The 17,014-nt window shown below is 35.9% G+C and overlaps 1 protein-coding gene across 4 annotated transcripts in view; it reads right to left on the bottom strand.

The window, feature by feature from the left end:
* The window catches only part of PRR16 (proline rich 16), a 139,583-nt gene that overhangs the window by 10,933 nt on the left and 111,636 nt on the right, over positions 1–17,014 (bottom strand). For 2 of the 4 annotated variants that reach the window (XR_009490354.1, XR_009490353.1), the window contains exon 3: positions 3,465–3,638. The exons of the other annotated variants lie outside the window; for them this stretch is intronic. The gene's annotated coding sequence lies outside the window, so the exon portion shown is untranslated. The remainder of the gene's footprint in view (positions 1–3,464; positions 3,639–17,014) is intronic. 4 annotated transcript variants of the gene reach the window in all.

Below are 17,014 nucleotides of genomic sequence, written 5' to 3'. Positions count from 1 at the left end.
GACAACACCCAGAAGACTGCAGCCACTTAGACTGTAGTCTGCAAGGTCACATCCACAAGCTCAAGTGGCCACTAGAGTTGTGCCAACAGCAGCAACCCATGTGAGAATTACACTGGGTGGGTCTCTTTATACATTAGCACTCAACATTCAGCTTAGTTCCATCCCTAGGAGATACATCCTAATGATACTATGGAAATTACTGAACTGACAAACACTTTAATGTCTGCAGTGGTTCTTCAACAGGAGATATCAATTGTTTACCTTATCAATTGTTTATAAGTTCATTTAAAAAGAAAAGTACTTGAGCATTGCCTCATGAGGGGTTATGAAATAATTTATACCATGTGCTCAGTACATGATAATCAAACCATAAAGCCAGTCTTGCATATGAGGCACTTCACTCTGTAAAAGAAAATTTGGCTGCATTTCAGGTTTGGTTGATTTTTTTTGAGATCCAAGAAATAATTTTAATCAACACATTACAAGCTAGCATTTTATTTCACTCTGTCCTTTTCAGGCTCTACAGATTCTGTTTGTTTTCAGAAGTGAATAATCTGAAATATTCAGCATACAATCCAAAACACCAAAAAAGAATTTTGATGCTTGTTGAGGTTTGGCTACACTTGTGAAACAAAAAACCCTACACTGCTAGTGGTGAACAACAACTTGTTTCTTCAGCATCCTTCCCTGAGTATGGAGGGATGCAGATCAATGTCTACCTAAATCTCAGGCCTACTGATGTTTTTCCGAATTAAGGCTGTGTATCTGAAATGCTCCAAGGGAATCTCCTATGGTCCAGGGAACCCACCTATTCATTCTTAGTGCATTTCTTTTAATATAAGAACAAGGTAATATTGGATACTACTTCCAGATGCCCTTATTTTTGCCCGCCTTTTCATGCTGAGTCAAAGCAAATTTCCGTAATTAGTTGGAATGCATATCTGTGTCAACTAGAGGTAGAACAAAGATTAGTAAAGGAAAGATGCAACATTTTATTTCTAATCGTTAGTGAAATACAGCTACTAAAACACTTGGGAAGTTGGTTACAAAGTTTGTCTTACGTAGTTTAACATGGGCAATATCAGAGTAAGTAAATATTGAAACACAAAATATCAAGGATGAAGGAAGTTTGCATTTGGAATTACTGCCAAAGTATGTCACATCCAGTATCTATGGCTGGGAAGTTCCTTATCAGTGGTGCACCTAATACCTCTTTAATTAATCTGAGGACCTCGCCATCTCTGCCTTCCAGTTCTTGGCAGAAAGTAAAAATATGGAAGATCTGATATGTAAGAAAATATACCAGCACCCTGTACCACATGTAAGTCAGTATTTTTTCTGTAAAAATCCAGATATCCTGTGGCATACTTTTAAAACAGTCAGTTCCTGAAGCTGATTATATAACAGAAAAAAGGATGATAATAAAAACCCCTGTGAACCTACACTCAATGAATAAAAATAAATTACTCTGGTATACAGCATAATCTACTTGACAAAAGAAAGTGCCTCTTATCAGTCAGGGAAAGGGATATTAAAATCATTACAACTGAAAGTTCACACAGACTAGTTAAATGCTTTAAAAGATTTGCCTCTGCTATTATTTAAAAAAATTTATGTTTCAATTTTTAGAGTTTAGAGGTTTTTGTATAATTACATGTCTTAAAGTGACCTGTAAATGGTTTGAAAATCATTCTCCCCAGAGTACATCTTCCAGTTGACAGGTGTAACCTTTTCTTATTCAGCCTGAAGCTAGGAAGGATAGATGATAAGTGAGCCGGCAGCCCTCCACCTCCTTATTTTTTTAAAAAAATAACTATATGGGCGAAAAGAGACATGTAGGACACAATGTAACTATCAATATTTCTGTCATTCCCCCCCTTTTTTTTCTTGACATTTACGGATCTTTCATCTATTTCAATTACTCAAGCAATCCATCAGCCTTGTAGGATTAGGCCTATTTTGCAAGCCAAAAGGACTTAAAAGACATCAGAAAAATATCCATGAATTCTCTGATGCATTTTTTTCTGCAGTTTGCCTGTTGAGGGATGAAATAATTTGTGATTCCAGCTAACCACTCACTGTTCATTACCATGTGCTGTAGAGGATTTCTTTTTTTTCCTTTATCATTTGGCACAAATATTTTGCCACACAAGAAAAAAGTATTAATTTCACTGACAGTAGATATATGGAGATTACGGAAATTACATTATCCTGTTCTCCCTAAACATGACAATGTGACTAAAGGCACACAATGATTCATTATTATTACTATTCATTAATATTCTGGTTAGTCAAAATACTCAAATTCAATTCTTTAATTTAAAATGGGTTTCTGTGAGGTTGCTGGACACTGGGATGTTCTGTATTCGTTTCGAGGAAGTTTTAGCTACTCAAAATTACTGAGTAGCTCACAACTGAATCTTGGGCAGAAATCTCTAAATCCAGTAGAGGTCCTGAGGCCAATGAATGGCATTTATTACATGCTTCAACAGCCTGTTGGAAGACTTCCCACCCACCCAATCACAGCATGGAAGTGTGCAAAGAATTGTGTTTTGGACAGCACAATGGAGAGGGGAAGTATTTACTGGAAATTCTAACCTGGTTAAAGTAGTAATGAAAAATAAAATGGTTTCATGTTTCCCCTGCAAACTCAAGGAGAGAAAGTGTAGCTTTGGCCTGATGAAACTTTCTTCACAATTAATATTGAAAAATATATTATTCCTCACTATCACTTCCCTTTGAAGTTATCTAAGAGCCTCTTAACTCTTAATGCCTCAAAGAGCATCTAAGTAAGGGCAATACAATAATTTTTTAGTGATGAAAACTAGAACAGCTGCTTTTATGTCCAATTCTTGTATTTTGTAGCCACAAACATGTCCTGGATATAACCTGAATCATCTGTATCAAGAATTGGAACAGCATAGTTACTGCTTGCAAAGAAATACTGAACTTACAAAATACGTTCTCTATATAACAAAAAAGGCATCAATATATAAGTATCGCTGAGAGTAAAGATGCTTAATTTACTTCTTTAAACTGTTTTACCTGTGCCACAGTAATTTTCCAATAAGAAAACAAAGAAACAGAAGAACAGGAAGAAATATAGGAAATTCTTAGCATGTGAACACATAAATCACTGAACAAACCTCGACTGTAAGTCAGCAATCAGCTGAAAGCTCAGTGATGATGTAACAAAATTTTCATGTACGTTATCAAAACTGCAAAATCTATAAAGTACAAATGACAAGCTGACAGCTCATTTCTGAAAAGCCTTTTTCCACAGCTCCACCAGACTCCATTTTGAGTGAAGTCTTACCACTCCTCCCACCAACATAGAGTGTGTGCTGAACAGTAAATTGCTAGCTACATCCTTTTGAAATTTTCTAATAAAGTCTCAGGATAACCAAAATTACTTTAATTTGAGAACAAAATTTTAGGCTATTTTAAGGAATGTCTAAACTTACTCCAGGATAGAATGGTTGGCTCATCTGCCTTTGTTGCTGCAATGAGTGTCAGGTAACTCCACTCATCCAGAAGAGAATATGGCTTTACTCAAAGGACTGGGGGAAGAGAAGTTAAAGAGTCAGAACACTTCACCTCCTCTGTAGCTTGTGAGAAGTCAGCTTCTGGTGTAGGACCTGAGAAGGAAGACAGAATTTGCTGAGGTTTTCACTTGCTGTTTACGGCTGTTGAGAAAGAAGAACAGCTGGCACAAAGCATGACCTGTCTGGTGATCACATTTGCAGAAGCAGCAGCTCAGGGTCTGAAGGAAATCTAATGGGGAACTGTGGCTAATGGAGAGGCTTGAGGGGTGATGCCCCAAATAAATGCCCTTGGAAGTGTGTACATAACTGCTAGACACACTGAAGACGGTGTGTTTGTGGAGGCTACAAAAGAGAAATTCACCCTATCCCTCAGGCATAGGGTACAGCATATGAAAAAACGGATACTCTGTCCTTTCAGCATGACACTTGCATTGCTTTTCCAAAATCCAACGATCATCTCAGTACTCTCTCTTTTTTTGCTGCACTTTCCTCTACCAAAATCTCAGAGCAGCCATGAGCAGCTGAAGCCATACCACTACATAGAGAAACACAGAGCATGTTTCAGACACAGGGAGCTGTGAGTTTAAAATGCCTCAGGCAGAGGAAGCAAGTCAATTTGGATTTCTCTTATCTCTAGCAACAGAGGGCAAAAGAAAGGCAGTCTATAAACACCATCTCCTTCTCCAGCAATTTGTAAACCTAGCACATCTGTCCCATGCTTTATTTATGAGTGAATGAAAAAAATTGGATTTGTGTCAGATAGAATATCTAAATGCTGAAAGGAATGACAGATTTTGGTTTTTCATTTTGGCCATACAAATACACAGTTCATGTTTACTTTCACTACGAGTCAAAATCCACTGTCTTTCCTTAGAGTTATAATTAAACGGATGGATAAAAACAAACCCTTTGGTCCTGCTGGCTTGCATTACTCGAAACAATGCCACTTCAGGTCGAGAAAATATTGGAAAACTAAAATTGCCTCTTCTCTTTTTCTTTTTGTTCACTTGGACTCTGAGACCAGTACTATGTTAACTATATTTCTCACGTTATAATTTCAAGAGAAATGTCACCGTAGAGCTACAGATAGCAACCAAAACAGTGACAGATAGCAACTGTTTTGCCTGTGGGCTGAAGTCAAATTATACACTCCTTAAAAAAGAGAATTACATGGCATGCAAGGATTTTCTACAGTCGAGATTAGAGGTGAATAATTCCTTCCATTATTCTCCTTCATTTACCCCAAAAATAGCTCCTACAAATAAGAAAGTTCAAAAACTGCAAACTGTTTAAGTTAGCTGAACACTGTACTAACTGATAAGGATGCATCAGAAGTCACTAAAATGCATATTGTGCTATAGAAGCTTTAATTGAAAAACAAGTCGTCTGCTGTTGAGATAGTAATTCTTTTATAAATCTATGTATAGAAGCAATGACAAATGATTTCATTTTTATTGCAGCTGTCAAATAGTGGCACTACAAAAACTAGGTTGGATTATGGTATCTCAGATAAGTTTTTTTCCCTTTAAAAAATAAGCAATCAGGAAAAAGTAACATAAAGACTTTTGTAGAAGGATCAATATGCTCTTGATCTGGTTTAAGAAAGTACCAGAAAGTTCTCTCTCAGAAAATCACAGGATTAAACAGATTAACTCCCTTTGTTTAATAGGATTTTTAAATAAAGGCCTGTTAACTGAGATAGAATTACAAGGAAAATCCAAGGAGGTTATTTATATTTTCTGTATTTACAAAAATGTAATTCCTACTGTTGATTCCTATAGAAACCTGCACAATAATGATGATTAATAGAATTTTAATTTCTCATATAATTTTCCAGCAATTACAAAATCTATGCTTAAAAGTACCCTAAGGTGACATATTCTTAGTGAATTTAAAATGTGTCATACCCAGAAATTGCTCTTATTCATAAATATACGGGTACCTTTCAGTACTTACAAAAATGCATGGGTACTTAAAAAGCTAATTTTAAAACATTGGCTAAAGTAATCATTGTTTGATTTAATGCTTTTACAATAGATTTTTTTATTTCATTCCTTCTGGCATACCTTACTAGTGATAAATTGATGGGTTTTTGATGAAAGATATGGAAATAAAATTTGTATTAACTATTTTGTGCTGAATCATTTATGCTCCATGTGATCTAGTGCAGATTGATTTTCACCTTTCAAACAAGCCTTTAAAACAGAAGCTACATGAAAGGAACACTGCACCTATCTTTGGGTTGTTCTACTCTCTTCATTGTGGTGATGCCTCAGAGTAGATTGATGCCTCCCCACCTCCATAAGCTGTGCACCTGGGCTGACAGAACAGCCTGGACACAGGTGAGAGATCTGCACCAGGAAGAAACAATCTACGAGAGCTGCAGACACAGCCCTATGGCAGGGATAGGGATGAGCTGTACTGCCTCTTTGCAGGCTCCCCAGAGTGTGTCTACACCACCACCACAGGGTGCAGACACAACCGTTTGCTGTTCCCCAACATTTTCCTGTATCCCACCTGCCTGGCAAGTCTCCACCCCTCTGAGGGCAGGCAGGCTTACAGCCAAGGTGCAGCAATGCAATGTGGTACACACTTTTACTTGGGAAAGTCACATTCTGAAAAATTCACGGAACTGAAAATTAGTATTGTCATTTTATTTCTTCTGGTATTTTCTGGAATACTTCTATCAAGGCATTACTTAATGAAGGTGGAATTTGCTTCTTGAAAAAAAATGCAAATGTCCTCTCCATGGAAATGTATATTCATAGTCTTGAAACCTTCTCAACATGTTGATCTTTACTGTTACATGACTACTTTGAAAGACTAGAAGACACTCCAATATTTCTGACCTTTTCCTAAAGAGTGACACTGTCATAAAACATTCATGTACAAATGGGCCGATCCATCCAATCTCTCTGGAATTTAATACTTCCATAAGCATTTATGGTCCCAAAATTCTAACTCTTAATCTAAAGTTAGGTATTTTTCTCTTCACTGACCTATAATACATATGAACTTGTCACACGTGAAGGAGGTGATAACTTCAGAATGGATTGTTCCAGTTAAGCAAACTTATGTAAATTTACGTAATGCTAAAAGTAGACTAAATTTCTCTCAACATACGGAAATTTTTCATTTTATTTTGTGAGACATCTGAGTTGCTAGCAGTCCCCTGTTCAGTTTCTCATCCATACTAATTGTGCTTTCTGCATGGCTGCCCAGCCCTTTGCTCTTGCACTGCTCAATGCCTGTTGGCTGTTCTGACAAAGCTTCAAAGAGGAGAGCACGCTCCCTACCTGTTACCTTCTTCCCACAAGTTTACATCACTAATGACTTACAAAATTAAAACATTCACTGGTTACACAGGAAAAAATTCACCTCTCTTTTCTGTCTTATTTCCCCTTTGTTACGAATTCTCACGGATCTTTGGAAAACTCATTGAGACTCTCATCTAGCTTCTTTCTGCAGTTCCTGATGAATTCCTCAGCCAATGTTGACCCAGTGTGGGGTCAGCTGATTTGCACTGAGAAACATCTTTTATTTAACCATGTAACATCTACAAGAGTTGCTGAAAAAACTATGGATTTCTAAAGCACAAGCATTGGAATACAATGAATTTACAGAGTTTCTCATGGCTCAGTTCAACCTCAAAGCAATAATAGATTTGTGGAAGAAAATTAGTTAAAGAGTTTGTTTTCCTCTTTGATAAATTAAATGCCCTGCTTCAATTTAAATAATAGAAAGAAAAAGAGATATAGCCACGTCCAAGTAACATTCCTATAGAATATGGAATTTACAGACATATTTCACACTTAAAACTAATGCACTAATAAAAGTACTTTAAAATTGTATTTCCTAGTCTTAGTGGTTTTTTTCCCTGTTTCTCTTCTGAACTCCAAGGTTAATTAACAGTAACAATGTAATTTGGCCCTGCTGTCAGAAGTCACAGCATTAATTATTACAGAAAATACATAAAACAATGATACACAAATCCTAATGCACAGGAGAGTTATTCATTAATTTTAAGAAGGTTTAGCAAGGAAGCCTAGGTTGAACATAAAAACTAAGATGAGATTTTAATGTCTTTACATCATTAACTACTTTAGGGTGTATTTCAAAATTATAAAGCTGTCTCATTTTGTAACCACGGCAGAAATCACATAGCGGGCCAGAACTTTCTAAATAATGTATTTAATTATTTATAGGATATCTAAATGCAAATAGCTGCAAAGGATTGAAAAAAGTGCTCTCATAACCCAGGGTTTAGTTAGGAAATGAGTACACTACTTACAATTTCAATGTTTTAAACTTACATTCTATAGCTTCATCTAACCTACAAGGATTAATTGTAATATTTCACAGTAACTATTAGGAGGCATATTTTCTTTATCTCCTACTTAATTTCAACAAAACCTGTTCAATACACAGCTAACTGTTACATTGATGCATATTAAAGATAATATGAAGATAATGTAAGACTCTTCAAAGCAATTAGTGAAATCATTATATTTGCTTAAGCTGTCCACCTGATTGAATGCCAAAAAAATCCAATAGTCATCTTGACACTTTCTGGTAATCTTATTTCTGTCTAGACACTAAGCTTTTTTCCTCATGAAGTGTCTGAAATGTCTGAAATTTCAACAATCTGAAGGTGCAACCAACATGTGTAAGCATAAGAATTTGTAGATCACTCAAGATTTGTACTATCAGAAAAAATACATTATCATACAAACATATCTGTAGTCATCTTTAAGTGTTATCATGCGTGACCATCAGTATAGAAACTGCAAAAAAAAAAGTGGTTTTCTTCATGTTTGGCCTTAACCATTCACATTTTCATAACAGGTATTTTCTTAAAATAATTTAATTTATTTAAGCATTGTTGTCCAATTCTGATCATGACCACAGGGCTGAAATTGGTATGTACTTATCCCAAATGCCTGCTTTTTATACAGCTGGTGACATAACAGACTATGAACTCTGAAAGATGTTCTGGCTTTCAAATCACAAATTTCTGTCTTCATTAGAGACACACAGAGGACAGATAACATGTCATTTTTAACCAGCCCTCAGCTGAAGATGAATACTTAATTTTAAACTATTTTCTCAGTAATTGAAATTCTAGAAGTTTCTCCTCCAACAAACATCTCCATAATGATGAACTCAGAAATGTATACTGTCTGAAGTTCATTTCTGCTCCAGAATTAATTTCCTCTTGTGACCAGACTTGCTCTTAAATTCATCATCATTAAAACCCCAAACTACTTCTACTGTTTTCTATCTGGCCCATGTGGTTCCCAAGAGAAGGAAAACCTGGGTACTTTTCCCATCCCTTTTGGAGATCCTGAAATGAGAAAAATGCTAAATTATTTTCCAACAATCCCCCATATCTCAGAAATGCAAAAAATACATCCTACAACTTATTCTGAAGGAAACTGCAAGACAAACTTCTTGTTCAGGATGTGAGTACAGTCTTAGAGGTTTCTGAGCCTCAAAGAGTTGAATGCCACAGCCATTTAGATGTTCCACTACTATTTTCACAGTGATTTCTAATAAAAAGTATTTATGGCAAAATTCTCTGTTGAAATTTCCAACACAGCCTGTGGAGAGAAATCTCAAATACCCTTTTGATTTTAAGAGCATTCACTGGAGATATGAGCTGCAGAACCAGCCCCAGTGGTACCGATTTACCCTGTCTGCTTGGAGGACCTTCTGGGAGCAGACTGGATTTTGATAATCTGTAAACTTTATATACCCTCATTTCACTGTGACATCAACTGTAGGAAGTGATGTTCCTCTGAGCACCATCTTCCCCAAATCTCAGAGTCCCAGTGAGACAGGACAGCAAAGAAGCAGAGACATACACAGAGTGAGGTGATCAGAATAGAACTATTACTATTAAATCATATACATGATACTAGAACTGTAGTCTGTAGTATTACTATCAGGGAAAAAATAGAATGCCCTCCACAGCAAAGTGAAAAGTGAAAAATTTTGCACATTCAAATGCACAAATTAAAGCTGCATTTTGTGGAGTGGGGGAAATGGTAACTACTGGGAAACTAAAACATAACAGAAGATGGAGAAAAAGCCTACTTGGGCCAAACTTATTTTGATTTGCATTATAAAGGATGCAAATACAACAGAATTTAATCTCATTGTACATATAAAAATCTAAGTGTAAACCATTTAAAGCAATTCAGAACAAGAGTTCTCATAGGTGAGTATTTCTAAAGAAAAACCGTTACACATACCAAACAAAAGTTCCTAAGACACAAGATAATACACAGAAAATACCATATTTATCAGGATTTTACTTTGCATTTATAGGTAAGTATCATCAGCCAACTGAAAGTATGATCTCTATTATGTATATTCCATGCAAAGTAATTTCAACTAGACTATTCCAAATATTCAAGAAAAGCAATCACTTCCACTAAAACTGAACAGCAAGAACACCACCCATTCAAAGTGAAATATGGCAAAATGAAATAGGAAATAATAACTTTGGTTTTGTTCCTAGACATATCTGAAGTTTGCCAATAGTTATTAAAATCTCAGGTAGTGATATGGGACAAACCCACTAATTTATTTTAGAAGGCTCATTTGAAGTTCACCTAGCCCTCTGTTACATGCCACAAATAAACCTGGTAACACAGATGCTTAGAAAAAAAACACAAGTACCAAACTGTAACTTACTACCTTTAAATGTCTATTTGTAGTGACTACTGAGTACCAGAGATGCCTTTACTCAATAAAAGCTGCAGTTTACGACCTAATGTGTTTTGGCCTTTGTAGATAGGCAAAAGAATTTTCAGGGCTGAGCCACTTTGCCTTGCTGACATTCGCTGTTGGCTGTGATTCAGAAGCAAGCATTCCTGTAAATAATATCTCTGTGAACATAGATTTTCATAGTAAAAACTGACCAGATCAAATCCCCTTGAAGAGCTTGCCCTTTTTTATTTCTTTAATCCATCTAGAGAATGCACGTGGAAGAGAAAGGGAGTGACCTCAGAGATGAAAGTAGATTTTAAATGTCAAAATATCCTTCTAGCAGTGAGAAAAGCAATGTTTCTTTCCCTCCTGTGATTGGATTTTAGCCCCATCTTCTACTTAGAAGACAAACATGATTCCAAATTACTAGGAGTATGAGATTTTCCCTGATTGCTTTTGGTAAAACTATACAACTTTTTCAGAAAATAATGCACATATCATTGACAAAGAGCCAGCATGACTGGAGTTAATTACTCACTACAGACACAGGGAGGATCCTGATGAAAAAGGATTATAAACAAAGAAACACATTTTACACTGAAACAGTCTTGTTCTCCCATTTCTGTCCTAATACTGTGCTATCCAAAAGGATTTTGACAGCTACCTGAGGGCACTAAGAAGAGAAATTATAAGCAAAAATGCTTTCTCAGGACCTGACAAGGGATGCAGTTTTCAGATGGATTTGCCAGTATACTTCCTAAGCAGAATATGCTTCAGACCCAAAAACTCTTTCAATTTTCAATGCTGGGTTTCAGTAGAGATCCTATACTATGGTAACATTTGAAAAAGGCTCCTGAAGTTCAGATCAAAATGCAAATGATTTTGAACAAGTCTGCCCCTCATCAGAATGTACCTCAAGGCCTCTTCTACACTCAGCATTATTTGCTAGCTTCCTAAAAGTCGGCAATCCTCAAAAAATAATTTCTTCACCTTTGCTTTTACTAAATAAGAGTCTCTTACTTGAAGGCTGCCAGTGCCACAATGCTAAATGTTCAAAAATTTTCATTCCACATGCCCAAACATCTTGATCTGCATTGCACTTTGCTCTTCCCCCAAGAGGCACAATCTTCCCCCATAACCTGCTGTACCTGCAGGACCTAATATAATACAAAATATATAAAAAAATATATGCCCAAAAGTATATGAAAGGACAGACAGAGTAGTTATGTCAGCTGTCACACAGACACATATGCTGTCCTAACAGAGTTACTGACATTTACGTCATGAAACAAAAGAGCAAACAACTGTAGTCTCATCATATCACTGACCCCACAGTTTGTATTCTTTTTGACTGTTTCAGCTGGTAATTTCCTGAATATTTGCAAGGCTGTAAGGCTTGCAAGTAAGGCTGGTATTTCCTGTAAATGCCTTTTTGTTATACAGCAATATAAGAAAGCAGGTAGCGTCTCCTGATGACTAGCATCTACTGATGACTAATAAGTAACTAGCTAGCTAACTAGTTATCATAACTACTACTATAGTTATTATAGATATTATAACTACATATTATTATAAATACCTATAGAGCTAGCCAGCTAGACAGGAGCAACAGAAAAGGCTGGATAATGTTTTCCTCAGGTGCTTCTCTGGATAAATTTTCCAGGTAACTGGAAATGCCTGAAGAGAGAATCTAAATTAGGGAAGCAATCTAGATGAGGTTTAATGTCAATCAAGTTACTGCAGCAAGAGACTAGGGAAGCAATTGAGTGCTCCAATTCCACATAATTTCCACCTATTTGCTTTCATCTGTACATGTAAAGTGCCTGAGCTGCTGTCCATAGTAATTCAATCACCACCATTCCCAACCTTTCATCTAGCCTGAACATTTTATGAGCTAGCTATGGGATTATTTTATGCAGTTGTGATTTTCTCTCTCTGCAAGGCAAATGAAAGTGCAAAGTAAATGAATACTTTCATGAAAAACTATTCTGCAAGATCTGCTGCTATTTCAGAAATTGCAGTAATTTTCATCTCTCAAAAGAACAAACTGCATCATGGGTCGCTTTATCGCAGGTGATATTCAAGACAACAATGTCTAACGCTGCTGCTGGAATATAGTGGTAATATTTGCAAAGCGATTCTAGGTGTGAAACACTTTTGAGAAATGTTGGGTTGCTATTGAGAAAAATGGACTCAGAGGTGACTAACAGTGAGGTAACTTTATCTGTTCCAAAAGTTTCCAACCAAGATGCAAGCGAAACTCAAGTTTCGGGTTTTTTTGGTTTTTTGTTTTTTTTTTTAAGCAACATCTTGCTCAAACTTTTTGTAGTAATATGACAAAGTTATCCTTTGAGTAACTTTTGTTAGTAAGTTCAAAAAAGGAAATACATCTCTTAGGCAAAAAAAAATAGCCCAGATTAAAGCACCCTTTTTTGACCAAGGTTTTTTCTATATGGCACTTGTTTCTCAAGGACCACCACATCCAGTCATTAACTCTGCATACTAAATTAATTCAGAGGGCCAGAGCATCTTTGGACAGTACACTGACAATATCAATGAATATTGGAGCAACAGAAGACACATTCTTGGGTTCAGGACTGGAAAGGCAGGAATGTCTGAGCTCAAAGACATTAGTATGGGAAAACTCTAGGAAGGAAGCTAATAGTGTCACTAATTAAAATCAATGAAAATCTTAAATGCCTTTATTCTCTCCAACTATAAACAACCATGATATATAGTACTAATGACACAGCAACACGGTGTTTTCATTTCAGTTCACAAAGCAACACAATTAAGAATATATGTAGTGGAGGAAAGACTGAATAAAAACTGTGGAAAGTGCTCAGTGAACAGCCTGAATGGACAGACTCACGTAGAGCAGATATCCCTAGAGGAGGAGAAAAATGGTGTTAAACATGACTTCAGACAATACTCAGTGTTAAGACAGTAAGACTGAAGCACAGTTTGCAAATTTATGAGGAAAATTCAGATTCACAGAAACATACACTTCATTTTTTTGCCACTTTTCAACTAATTCAAGAAAATTAAGACCAAACTACCCAGAAACACTGCATACATGAAAGAATTCTAATATAGCTTTCTACAGCTTGCTAAGTCTGAAATAGCCCATGGCATACACATGCATTAAAACCTACCTTTCACAGTACATTAACCTCTGAGCAAAAGCAGTTTTAATACATGGGTTAGAAAATATATAGCAATAATTTCAAAAATATCTTCTGGAGAGAATTTCACTATTAAACGAGACATTATTATTAATATCTGCCTATTAGTGAAGCTGCACATGTTGAGGGATGCTGAAACAGGCAACAAATTTCTGAGCCAATTTTTATTAGATCATTTTAGTCATCTCCAATCAGCTCCTTGAGATAAAATGATCAGAGAAAAACGGGAAGGAATAGGTGGAGTCCAATCCATATCAAAGCAGACTTTAGAATTAGGCCAGGTTGCTTTAGGCCTTGTCCCAAAGAAATTGGAATCTTTTCAGGGACTCTGCATGTTTCTATGGCATGCTCAGCCTCTGCCTTCGGCACTTACTGGCTTTCAGCATAAGAAATCTTCATAAACAACTCTGTTTTCTGATGCTTGAATGAATAGCTGTAAAAAAAATCTCAGATTCTGAGAGTGTTCAAGGCTGGGTTAAATGAGGCTTCAAGCAATCTGATCTAATGGAAGTTAAATTTTTCAGGTACACAGGAATTTAATCTATAGAATTAAAATATCTAAGAAATATCTACCAGTCTGCATTAGGAACCAATACCAGTTAGATGGTATCTCCTCCCCTGTTTATTTTAATATGATAGGAAAATATATTAAAAAAACCCTTCTAACCCAGAAAAAAACTAAAAATAAATATAACTAATTAATTACCATAATAAAACATACTCAAAACGTATGAATATCAAGGGTAATTCCACTAGTAGAAATTAAGTTTTAGTATCCAGAATAGTACAGGCCTTGTTAATTTAAAATCTGCATGAGCACTACACTGCTTGGAGAATTGCATGTCCTGAAAAAATGAGTATGGTCCCGAACAGCATATATAAGTATATGCAAATTTACTTTCCAAGAAAAGTATTTTCATACAGCAATACAATAAAGTTTATTAATTTACCAAAAATTACTTCATCTTTCCAGGTGGGCTAGAATGAATTTCATTAATTTATCCTTGGGATTAATCCTAGGAATTTCTGCGGTGCAAATCTGCCCTCTTGATCACTACAAATCTGTGTGTACTCCTGTAAAGTGACAGAGCCTGGTTTAATTCTGGAGGATAACCCGTTACAGACTTGTCACAGCACATTTTGTCAGGAAAGAGCAGCGGGGCACCTCATGCACCTGCTGCCAAAGGCCAGACCCTGGAAGAGCTCTCCACCACTGCCCAGAGACTGCAGCAGAACACAGAAGTGAAGCACCTTTCTGTGATTCTTCAAGAAGCTGGCAAGCTTACATGTTTCAAACTCAGGAACTATGCTGCAGGCTTGAAAATTTTTCTCTGAAGTGGAATATCTGATTTGCTCTGCCAGCTCTGTCTAGGAGGTCTCTCTGTTTAAAGAGTCAAACAGTTGAAATTTTATTATGCCCATTTCAAACGTTGTTTCAAGTATTTTGAAATATCTGTCATTTGAATGTAGCTAGTTTCAATAAATACTTACTTATTACTAAATTCTTTAAAAATCTTATTACCCTGTTCCTCAATTACACGATTAGGCCCTCTTTTCCTAACTATAACATAAGCTGTTCCAGACAGACCCTATAATATGAACACTACAACTTTCAAGAGTTAACCAAATGTAATAACAGTTCTCAAGAAACAATGTTTTATAACTCTGCACAGAGCTAAGACTTCTGCAACAAAGACAGTAAAAAACCCTTTTTGTTCTCCAGGGAATTAACCTTTTTAAAGAAAATAAAATTTTTATTTTCTTTTAAAGAAGCAGATTTCTTTTTTAATTTTTGTGAGTGTATACCTAAATTGTCATTAATCCTCACCTTAGCTTTAGAAATGCAATTTTCATTATCTTGCCCAAGTCAATGTGAAATTCTACTTAACAACATCATTTTGCATAAATTTTAATATTTAATAGGATTCATTGTTTTTCTAGAGATGCTGTGTTTATGTAAAACTTTTAAAATTTCAGAAAAAACATGGATTAAAATGTGCTTAAATGCAATGCCCTTTTAAACTTTTCCAGGTGACTAATTGAGAGGTGGTATCCAAACTTGAGGAAATCTGCAGTAATTAATGCTCCAGAGCTCAGAGAAACTTTTTCATTGTAGCATAAGACATCTAGGGATTACTTACATTGTGGGAAAGCTGAATGATAATTTCAAAGCTGTAATTTGGACCAAACACCCTATTTGTATAAATGGCTATACTTACACTGGTGAAATCTGTCTGTTTCTGCAGGTGCTGAATGTGGGTATGGGTCAATAACCAACCAGGCTCCACAGCCACAGACTATTTAACACAGGAAAGCAACAAGCAGAAACCTACTGCTTGCTGGGGTTTTCACAGAAAACAGAGCACTAACTTCTCTTTTTGAAGTGCAGTGTGAGATTACAGAACAGAGAAGCACAGCTATTTGTGGCTTTAAGCCTTCAAAAACATTTACAGCAGATCACCGTGAATATGAAATATTATCGTGTCACAGATGAGCGCATGGATTTCAAGCTGAAAATACTAGAAAATTAAATTACATTTTTATGGGATTTGGGGTGGATCAATTGCAATTCCACTTTGTTGGACACTTAACTGAAGCGTGAAATATTTTGGTGAAAATGTGTGAAACTGTGGATTCATTTATCAGCCTCCAGATCAGTCCGGTACTTTTACAGATTGCTACATAACAAATTCCAGCAAAACAAAACTTCCCTTCCACCAATTAAATGAAACGCAACAAAAACAATAACATCACCCTCACCCCCACCAAAACCCAACAAGCAAACACCAAACTAAATAATAATATTGTGTTTGTAGTGTTTGCAGCTGATTTATCATTAGGTTTCAACTACATCTAAAATATAGAAGCTGTCACTACCTATGAGTATTTTCACCATGAAATCATAAACCCAGAGTACAAAAGGAAACACTAATACTTCATATTCTTTTCTTTCAAGAGGTGATTTTGGGGGAACAAATGAAGCAGTGAATGGTATCCCAAGAATAAATTTCCAGGATAAAATTTTTTTATTTCTGGAAAACCAGTATGATGATTTTATTCTCTTTGAAGCAAACAATGATAACAGAATGTGCCTATATTAAATGAAATTTGATATATACCATCCAAATGTATCATGAATAGTTTTATGTAGAAAATGCTTTGAATTTTTAGAAGTATTGATTGATTGAAAAATAAAATTAATGGTATGCAATTTTGAGCAATTAAAGCATAAAGGGATATAATAACAATGGGAAATTATCAAAGTCCGTGGGGCCTTCAAAACTTTTACAGGTGAGAGGGACCAGGTCTAAACAGCAAAGCAGGCAAGTAGCTCCAGCTAAGCTCATATAATGTACACCTTCTATTAAAGAGTTTTTGAACTCTCATGGAACGGTCCAGGTTTCATTTTACCTGGGATTTTTACTGCTAATAATGCACAGATCTGTGCCTATGTATGAACCTCAGAATCCATATAATGCTTTTATGCAACTGGTCACTGCCACCGCAGAGAATCCTTGAATCAATGCCTCAAGCTGAAGTTTTTATCTCTACAGTAGATACGTGACTTTT

This window comes from Haemorhous mexicanus, chromosome Z (genome assembly GCF_027477595.1).
Source record: "Haemorhous mexicanus isolate bHaeMex1 chromosome Z, bHaeMex1.pri, whole genome shotgun sequence".
Taxonomy (NCBI): domain Eukaryota; kingdom Metazoa; phylum Chordata; class Aves; order Passeriformes; family Fringillidae; genus Haemorhous; species Haemorhous mexicanus.
This window is presented reverse-complemented; position numbering and strand designations above follow the sequence as displayed.